Source organism: Scleropages formosus, chromosome 5, assembly GCF_900964775.1.
Source record: "Scleropages formosus chromosome 5, fSclFor1.1, whole genome shotgun sequence".
In the NCBI taxonomy this organism is placed as follows: Eukaryota; Metazoa; Chordata; class Actinopteri; order Osteoglossiformes; family Osteoglossidae; genus Scleropages; species Scleropages formosus.
In genome coordinates this window covers 23,633,824-23,643,881 of record NC_041810.1, presented here as the reverse complement: position 1 = coordinate 23,643,881, position 10,058 = coordinate 23,633,824, and the positions used below count along the sequence as shown (strand labels likewise).

Here is a 10,058-nt window from a genome sequence, read left to right as displayed (position 1 = left end):
GACAGAAGCACATTCTGGCATCAACTGAGGCTAAGAACACCGTGCAATGGCAATGTGACACTACACGTGAAAAGAAGGACATGCAAGTAGCACAGCTGTCAATTCATGCCTACACTGTCCTGCTGAAGGGTGCAGGAGAAGCCAGGTGTGAGGGAATGGAATCGTAACACTGGCTGTTGTCACTATTAAGGCGATCTCCTTTTATCTGCATTATTTTACTGAAAATGAGTCCTCGCATCGGCAGTGATATGTTTTGAGGCTCCCGGGCTCAGATAACCAGTGTTTTGTTCAAATGTCAGAAAAGTGCTTTTGTGCCATTCCTGCCCACTGACTTGCAAATAACGGCACAGCAGTCAAACAATGTGCTTGCTTAGAAAAATTCGGAATCCTAAATCGAGATAAATGGGTGTCCTCGATAAAACTTCAAGATTAATCTGCCATCTTAAACCACCGAGCAATAAAGTCAAATATTATTATATAATTACTGAGACTTCAGTGTTTGCAGCAAAAGAGGAAAGGGTTAACCCAGCCCTTAGGTCAACTGCAATTACGCTGCCTAGATAACTACGCAGTGTCTGAAATTCAGCTTTTCCGCAAAACCCACAGGAAAGCAGAAGTAATTAAAGGACACTGCAGGACTCTTGGGTTAAACACTCACACACAATGTCTATGTGGGACATTTCCTGGTTCAGCATCCTGTGCCAAATGGGCCAATTGAGAGGCAGGCAGATGACATTGTTTCCTAGGCGGCCACTCGCTCACTCTTTAGGAAGGTCAAGCAAAATGAGGGCTCCCTTCCTTCCCCCATCACTACTTGCCCACCCTCCCCCTTCCCAGGTAACTCCCACATTCTTGAGGGACCTTTTCCTCTGAGTGGGGGGGCAGACAGGAACCTGCCAGAGAGCCCGTGACCTCCAAAGTCCCCAGGCCTAAGGTGCAAATTGTTTAACGGCCCCTCTTTTGTCAAAGTTCTTGTTAACATGGCTTTTGGGGGGTTGATAGGGGGCAATAATGCTGCCAACCCAAAAGCAGTAGGTACTAGTTTCCATGAGTGAAGGGCTTGAGAAGCAGATTCAGCTTTTACTCACTGAGATGCTAATGAAGCCCCTCTAGCAGCAGAGATCTGAATTAACAACAGCCTGGAAAGACTAAACAGGACCAGGTCCTGGTCGCAGGGACCTCCGGGAAAGCAAGGCCTTCAGGATCACTGCCCACATGTCAGAAAATTTTGTCATGATTCACTACGTTTTCAGAACTTTCTGCTTCTGAGTACAAAAGTAGAGATTGGTGAAAGAATGATGCCTTTCAGAATAATAATTCTCAGTTCAGAATATTTGCAGATGGAATACCGTTCAACCTCTGCTGTCCCTTTTTCCGAAGGAATAGGGAAAAAGAGCAAACAAAGCTTGGCCACTTCCAGTACCCTCAACTAATAAAGTCATGTTTCTCTCCCTCTCTCTCTGTCACACACACACACACAGACAGTAACACATTCTCAGTTTTTCAAGGAAACGAGCATGTAAGACAACAAGTCTGTGTTTGTTTGCAAATGTAAAATGAGACAATCCTTAGAAGTAAGAATGCAGTTATGGAAGAACGTGGCACAAGGCATTATCATGTCAGTCGTCCTTATAACCGTAAAGACCTCATGAGGTTAAAGCAGTCTGACTTCACTGTGATGGACAACATGGTATAAGGCACCTACATGCTTCAGGAAAAAACAGCACAATTTTTACATGAAAATCAAAGTTTCTCACCTTGCCTTGGTATCTAGTATCAGAAAACCTGTTGACGGCTGGGTCTTCAGCACTTTAAACTATACTACTTAGCTTAACGGCCTACACTAACTCTGTACTAACTAACACAGAAGGATACACAAATACTGCAGTCCACCCTGTGTGTTTGTTTCAGAGGAGATGTTTCCATTGACATGGGGAAATTCTTCTGCTGAATTCTTTGACATAGCTCATAATGCATGTAATTTACACTCTGAGCATTTCTTGGCCAAACACCTTCAGTCTAAACACAACAAAGGTGTTGTGGTCTCCCCTCTTGCAGCACACACAGGTTTCATATTTCAACTTCTCACCTGCTGTCAATGAAACAATGTGAGCTTTTGTTAACAGCCCCTCTGTGAAGGGTGGGGGGACACACACATCAATCCTTTTATATCCAAACATGGAGTGACCATGTTGGGGAATGCTTATAACGGAGGTCTCAGCATCAGATCCATGTGAAGAAACTTCCAACTGGAAGCCAGCTCTGGTAGATCAGGTAGAGGGAACACGCAGCCACACACATATATTACAGCAAACTAACCAAACACACAGATGTAACCGAGCGATTAGAATCCAGTTTCTTTTTGAACACCTCAGCCATACAACTATCAAGTACAAGCAGGAAGGCAGGTGAACACCACAGTACATCTACATTTATGCATCTGGCAAATGCTACAAAGAGACTTAACACTCACAGCACAACAAAATATTTTGAAGAAAAGACCAAGAGCTTTCGATACAAACATGCAACTGTCAAAAAGTACTGCTTCTTTGATTGGTCTGGTACACCTTACACAAAGCAAATATGGAGATTTTTGTAAAGGATGGTGATGGATCAATTAACAAAGCCTTTGGAGAGAAGTCAGTCTGAAAGAGATGGGTTCGGAACCTTCCTGAATGCTGGGAGGAATTCAGCAGTTCTGAAGGAGAGACGTTTTTTCACCACTTTGTTCCATCAAAGCACGGCCAAAACTTAGAACCTGGTACTAAGGTGGCAGAAAAACAGCCAAAGGATTAGGATGAAAATGCCTTACAAAGACCCAAATGGCTCCAGCTACCCTTCCTGGACAACAGTCACCAAGGCCAAATGGAGTGTATTCTAGTACAATGCATCCCAGCAGCCCACTGCCATCTGTGAGGAACGAGTCCCATGACTCTAGAACTGTCCCTTCTCCCATGCACATTCAAAAACTATTACAGAAGTTTCCAGACATGTACTATCAACCTTCAAACCAATGCAGTAAATGATACCCTGGCACTGAGGTTCTTTCATGGGAAACAGGCTCTTCATAATCAGGATCCCATATGTTCTTTGATGTTTTATAAACATCCTAAAGATCTCAGAGGACCATCTATTATGTGCTTTTTAAACAAAAGAAACACTGGACATAGAAGATCCCCAATAAATAAGGGAACATCAGGATAATTTAGGAGGAGCCATTGCAGTCTTACCTCCACAAGTCCCTCAGTCCTGTTTGGCAGTCCCAGCTCTTCAATTCCTTTGCTCTGACTCACCACCTGGCTCCGTGTTGGACATCCACAAGGACAAGGGTCACTCATCCCCACCAGCTTGTGCCAGGCGCCCCCCGCCCTGCTTTCAACAGAGAGCCCACACACTCATGTGAAAACTGTCAGTGTAGGTTCTGGCCATAATCAAAGTGAGACTGAAAACACATAGAGTGTGCTGTGTCTCCTAGGAGTGGGCTGTCCTCGCAGCATTCCTGACCCGAACCCCTCCCCTCAGTCCTGCCCCCTCGCACTTCAAACATACTTCAGTGTGAAGTGCAGGCAAGGCTGCCCTGTGGTCCAGGGACCAGAGACTAGCCACAGATCTCCTTGCCGGCTTGTTCCTGCAGCACTGCCTGCGGCCGTACGAGCCACACACACTTTGAAGTGGAAAACATGCTGCTTGTCTCTCCATTTCCAAAACCATCCAGCACTTTGGCTCTTTTAATAGTCCACTGTGGTACACATTTCACCAAGTTAAAATCAAAATTGCTTTGCTTTGAAAAATCAACCACTCTCACTCTTGTTTGTCTTATTTCGTTTTTCAATCTCAGCTTTTCTATTTAGTCCAAAGGAAGCTACTGGAGATATTTTCTACATGCATATTTATCCGAAGGAACCAAGACATCCACTTTAATGTACACCACTTAAGTTACAAGTTACAGCTGTCTCAGCTTTTCAGCAATAATGCAGATAAAAATAGCATGTGTGTATAAATGCAAAAAGGATGCGGTCATTTTGGAAGGACCCTTGTCAGTGCTCAACACATTCAAAAAAATTCAAATTCTCAGAAGTTCGCCACTATTTTGACTCAAAATAAAAGCAAAATCTCACTGCGAGAATAGAAGTTAACATATGAATTGGGAGCAGCTCTGGCCCATACTGAGCACTTCCACAAGGAATTTGTTTTTGTCAAAAACAAATTCAGTTTTAACAAAGCTACAGAAACAGTAGATGCTCAATACCCCACAGTTTCGAATGAATTTCACAGCTCCAGTCCACTTATCATGATAAAGACTCCGCAGCGGTGTTTGCGTTTAAAGTAAATCAAAGTGACTGAAGATCGAATAGGAATAGCTGTTTTGAACCGGATCACCACAAAATCCCTCGTTACAGCCTTTTTTTTTTTGGCTTGTTGTTTCGCTGGTAGTGTAGTGGTTCGAACTCCTGGCTTTAGTCTGAAAGGTCACAGGTTCAAACCCCCCCTCTAGCTGTAGTACCCTTGAGCAAGGGACTTACCCTAAAGTTGTTCCAGTGAAATTATCCAGCTGTATGAATAGGTAAATAATTGTAAGTTGCTTTGGAGAAGAGCATCAGCTAAATAAATATGTAAAGGGAAAATGTTGTTCCTGCTAACAGCAAAGAGTCACAATACAGGGTGTCCCCCTGGACAATGCTTCATTTGTAAGAGAGCACACTTTCCTCCCACTGAAAGTAGAGTGCCAGTTGTTTTGAATCACATGTGAAAGTGAACACAAAGATATTATGCAAGATATTTAAATAAGTGCTTACTCTTGGGGCCATGGGTGTTGTCTAACGGTGGAAACCTAACAGCCAACCACACAGTACTGGAATGTTGCACCCTATTCAAACTTGGCGGCAAGTGTGAAAATGAGTGGTAGCCCATGAATATAAATACGTTCCTCACGGCCAATGGAATAGTAGGAATTCAGATTTGCCGAGCTTATAGCTGGGAACCAGGGGGTCAATCAAGAAAAAAAAATCAAAGGAGGACAGCTATGCTTGTGTTACTTTTGACTCTTTTATGTGAATAAGGTGCAGTCATTCCAGTTGCTGCACCAAACTGATTCCAGAGTTTCCCCTCAAGTCCACTACCCAGCAGGTAGTTTCCTTAGGGAAGTTCGTTCAAAGACTTCCATTCCCTGGGGGCTATTTCTTCATGTCTCACATTTCAAAACAGTATATGTGTCTCATACATTGGACCTATCCTGAATAACTACTTTTTACTAGCTTTTTACTAAAGAGAGCTCAGGAAAGATAACCCTGGCCCAGACCTTCATTGTTCCTGCTCCTGAAGACCTTGACTGAACCTCTACTTAAAGACCCTAGAAAAATGTATGGTAGTGAAAGCAAAAGAGTCCTGTAATGAACCCTTTAAATCTCAGTCTGTCAAGTGGTGCAACTTTCCAACATAATGCTAGTAATTACACACATTTAGAAGTGTTTCTTGGTTAAGCTCAAGCAAACATATCCAGTGTGGTGCCTGGCCAGTAAAGCAGACTGTCTCGGCAGGTTTCCAGGGGCCAATGAGCTCCGCTGAGGGCCAGTCCAAGGGAGGCGTTCAAAGCCTTTTGTGACAGACTTCCAGAGGAGTAAGGACTTCTAACAATCTACATTGTCTTTGTACTTCAGCTGCCCTTTGAGGCATGAACAATTCCACATCCTGCTGACCGACGTTTTGCGATGAAGACATAACACAACAAATTAAACACTTTGCATTTACATTTATTCATTTAACCGATGCTTTTCCCCTAAGCGAATTACAATGGTGAGGTATTTTCAGTTTTGTACCCATTTATATGAGGGTGGGGGGTAAGTTTTCCTGGAGCAATTTAATGTAAGTACCTTCATCAGGGTCCAAAGACAGCAGCTCTAACAACTACACTACTTACTGTCCCAAACTTATCTTTGTCCACATTATCCATCCATTCATTATCATTGACAGCTTGTCCTGTTGGGTGTTCAAATTATGTCTATTTAAAAAAATCACATGTATAACACTTTACCCAACTTTGAAATCTGAAAATAATACGTATAATATGATATACATTTCCAGTTCATGGTCCATAAGTTCTAGAACCTGGCAAATAGTTTTCGGTTTTGGTTTTTTGGTTTGAATGAAAGTAATTTCAAAGGGCCTTTTTACAGCTGCACTTGTGTGGTAACAAAAGGAACCAGTGAACTGGGAGCCATTCATGTATGAATAACTGTGAGGGCTCTGCTTATGATATACTGTAACAGCTGCATATTATATGGCACGGACCTCTGGCAGGTTCTGATGGAAGATCTGTACAGTCAAGTACTACAGTATGTGGTGTCTGTAAACAAAGAACAAATAATGAGTCAAATGAAGATCTTTCAGCACTTTCTAATACTGAAAATAAATTTCAAGAGATAATTATTGGAGATGTGTGGACTATGGTGCACACAAATTCCAGCTCTGCATAGTGTAAAGTATGAGGAGGAAGTGGTAAGCAAAGGTTCCTTGCAAACAACTTTTTTGACCATCAAATTAACTTCCAAAAGCCAGGATTCATTTACTAGTTAAAAGGAAATCAGTTTCAGTTTGTGCCAGCTTTTGAGAATCCACTGAAGGAAGAGATTGCTAAAGTAAAATATAACACTAAATATATGTAAAAACTCTCCTTCTGCAAACTACATGTCCGTTATACCATTATCATTCCCAACATTTCATATAAACCACACTTAAAAGTTATTACAGCAAAATCTATGATCCGTGACCTCTGGGTTATTGGCCCACAAATCTTTTTTCCAGACAGTTATGGACCATTTTGCCACCTCTGCAACAGACCCAACAGGCTTTCATATCTGACTCACTGATTTTGCTCAAAAACAGATGTATACAACCTGGCCCCCTAACCCAACATGCCTAGACAGTCCAGTCTCAGCAGAAACCCCCGTTAACCCAAATTCTTACATATCTGCTGTGTTCACTACCATTGACCAGTACTACATCCTGCTGAACCAGGGCTTTGATTTGAAATGAGGGGCCCTTTTCACAGTTCGAACATAACAGAAACAATGGGCGCTGTACACACTACCCCCTACCCACTCTGAAATAAATGTCTTAATTCTGATCACGTCGCAGCAGACCAATCATTTGCCTTTTGCCTAAAGTATGACTAGTATCAATTCACCGTTTTTTTGATGCTTGAGTTCAGCTCCAGAGTCTCCTCCAAGACTTTTCAAGTAATCAAATCAGGTCTGAAATCCCTCAACAATTCTGTATGATATGCCCTGGAACACACATTTGGTTGGGTGTGCTGGAAGGGTCGTGGTTAAGTATCAGGGCAGCATGTGGTGTGTCTGAACCATTGTCACATGGGGCAGCCATCAAAGAGTGAAGTATCAAGCCATAAAACTAAGCTCAACCTGAGACTATAATGGCCTGCAAATGGGCGTTATCAAGACAACTATAACAAAAGACTGAGCAGTAAAATCAAATAAAAGATGACATTCTACTGTAACCCTATCTTCTGGCACCTGAAAGAGAAAACAGTTAGCTGATCTTTGGGAACTCTTCTAAAGTGACTCACAATACCATAGACAACGTAACGTCATAAAATGTGCTTATTAGCATTGTTACCTCCAGATAACCCCTTTTTATTTTCGCACTTGTAAATCTGAAACAACTAACATAAAATCCTATCTTTTGTTTTCATTGTAGCCAAGGCTAAAAGTCTGGGGCAATTCTACAAGCTCCAAAGACAAAAGTGATGGAGTACTACACTTGACCCATTTCACAGTTCATGAATTGGTGTCATTTGGCAAAATGGTTTGAGCCCAAAAGCTTCAGGGAAGATGCTGGCTTTTCCAGCAAAACTGAAGTTGAGTTCTTCAGCTTTCATTGTAAAAATTCTAATGGAATCGCCAAACCATACCATTTTACATTTACATACATTTACATTTATTTATTTAGCAGACGCTTTTCTCCAAAGCAAATGAATTCCATGTAGTATTATCAGCCTACACACCTTATTCACCAAGGTGACTTACACTTCTAGATACACTACTTACAGTGGGTCACTCATCCATACATCAGTGGAACACACTCTCTCTGTCACTCACACACTATTTTAATACCCTTCTATAAATCTAGATCAATGGAGAACAACTAAATCATCTCTGATTTGCAGACGACATCATGCTGATCGCTCAAAGTCCCAGACAGCTGCAGAAAACGCTACGCGAACTGGATAAGAAAAGCAGAGAGGTCGGGTTGATACTGAACCGCTCCAAAACAAAGTACATGCGATCGGACACCTTAAGAAAGCTGCGAATAACGGTCGCTGGTGAAGAAATCGAACAGGTGGACAGCTATGTCTATCTGGGACAGGATGTGAATATGTGTCAAGAATTGGGAGGCAAACTTGGAAGGACAATCAGAGGCAGGTGGTGCACATTCAACTCCATCAAAGAAGTTCTCACAGCAGGTGTTGACAAGGCAACATGTGCAAACCTCTTTAATTTCATGGTCCTACCAGCCATGCTGTACGGCAGCGAAACGTGGGCATTAACAAAAAAAGAGGAGCAAAGGTTGTCAGTCGCTAAAAGGGTCACGGATTGCAGAATGGTCGGTGTGACACACCTAGACCACGTATCCAACAAAGCACTGAGGACAGCAGAGCAGTAAAGGATGTTGTGGCAGAATAAGATGAGATAGGCAGGACATATAGCACAGACAGCAGACAATTGATGGACCACACTCCTAACTGAATGGTACCCAAGAGAATGAAAACGACCACATGGATGACCTCCAAGGAGATGGGAAGACGATCTCATCAGATAGGGAGGGCGCCTGTGGAGGAGAAAAGCAAGGTGAATGGATGAATGGAGAGCGTGTTGCGATTGACACTGTCTAAACAACAGCTGATGAACCGATCAATCCAGGGATCCAGGGTGTAAGTTATAAAACCATTAAATGGTTTTCTTTCCGTTATAGCATCTAGCAGTACTAAGACACCAAAGCTGAGGCTTTTGTCAATAGCATCACCTTAGGATTAAGAAAAATATTAACAGGCAATGTTTATGACAGTGCATCGAAAGAATTTATGAAGGCTGAGACATCAGTACCAATGCATGCACAACCCAGAGGTCGATTAAAAGCATCACCATATTTTCATGACACAAACCCTTTTAATTCCTAATTAATATATATATATATTTTGTACATATATTACAATACATATATTACACACACACACATACACACATTTCGAGAACCGCTTGTCCCATACGGGGTCACAGGGAACCGGAGCCTACCCGGAAACACACAGGGCGTAAGGCCGGAGGGGGAGGGGACACACCCAGGACGGGACGCCAGTCCGTCGCAAGGCACCCCAAGCGGGACTCGAACCCCCGACCCACTGGAGAGCAGGACCCGGTCCAACCCACTGCACCACCGCACCCCCAATACATATATTATATACTGTATATCTAATATAATATAGATATACAGTATAATATGTATATTATCTGTACATACACGGTGCATTATCCTTGCTACTGTTGTACATACTCCATAGACATTTATATATATACACATTACTACTGCTACCTGGTCAACAGCTTCTGTACATATTCTCTGCCATATTCTATTTATTTAATTGTTGTACACATATTTCTTATATTTAACTGCACTTGTTCATTTGTACAATTCTACTATTTGCACTTCTGGTAGATGCTAAACTGCATTTCTTTGTTGTGTACCTGTACTATGCAATGACAATAAAGTTCTATCTATCTATCTATCTATCTATCTATCTATCAAGATAGCCACACTAAATTAATTACATCAAATTAGAAACATTTTTTCTTTGACTCTGAGGGCCATTTATGAAAAAATTAACATTCAGCTGAAAAAGATTCAACGACAAAAAGACCGAGGTTCAAATTCTGCTCTCACTGCTGTATCCTTCAGTGAGGTGCTTGCCCTGAAATGCTCCAGTAATAATTGCCCAGCTGTGTAAATAAGTAAGTAAGTGCAAAAAGTTTAGTGCACCAACAAACATT

At 42.1% G+C, this 10,058-nt stretch overlaps 1 protein-coding gene across 1 annotated transcript in view; it reads right to left on the bottom strand.

Moving 5' to 3' along the window:
• The window catches only part of ttll1 (tubulin tyrosine ligase-like family, member 1), a 917,975-nt gene that overhangs the window by 416,149 nt on the left and 491,768 nt on the right, over positions 1 to 10,058 (bottom strand). The window lies entirely within an intron of this gene.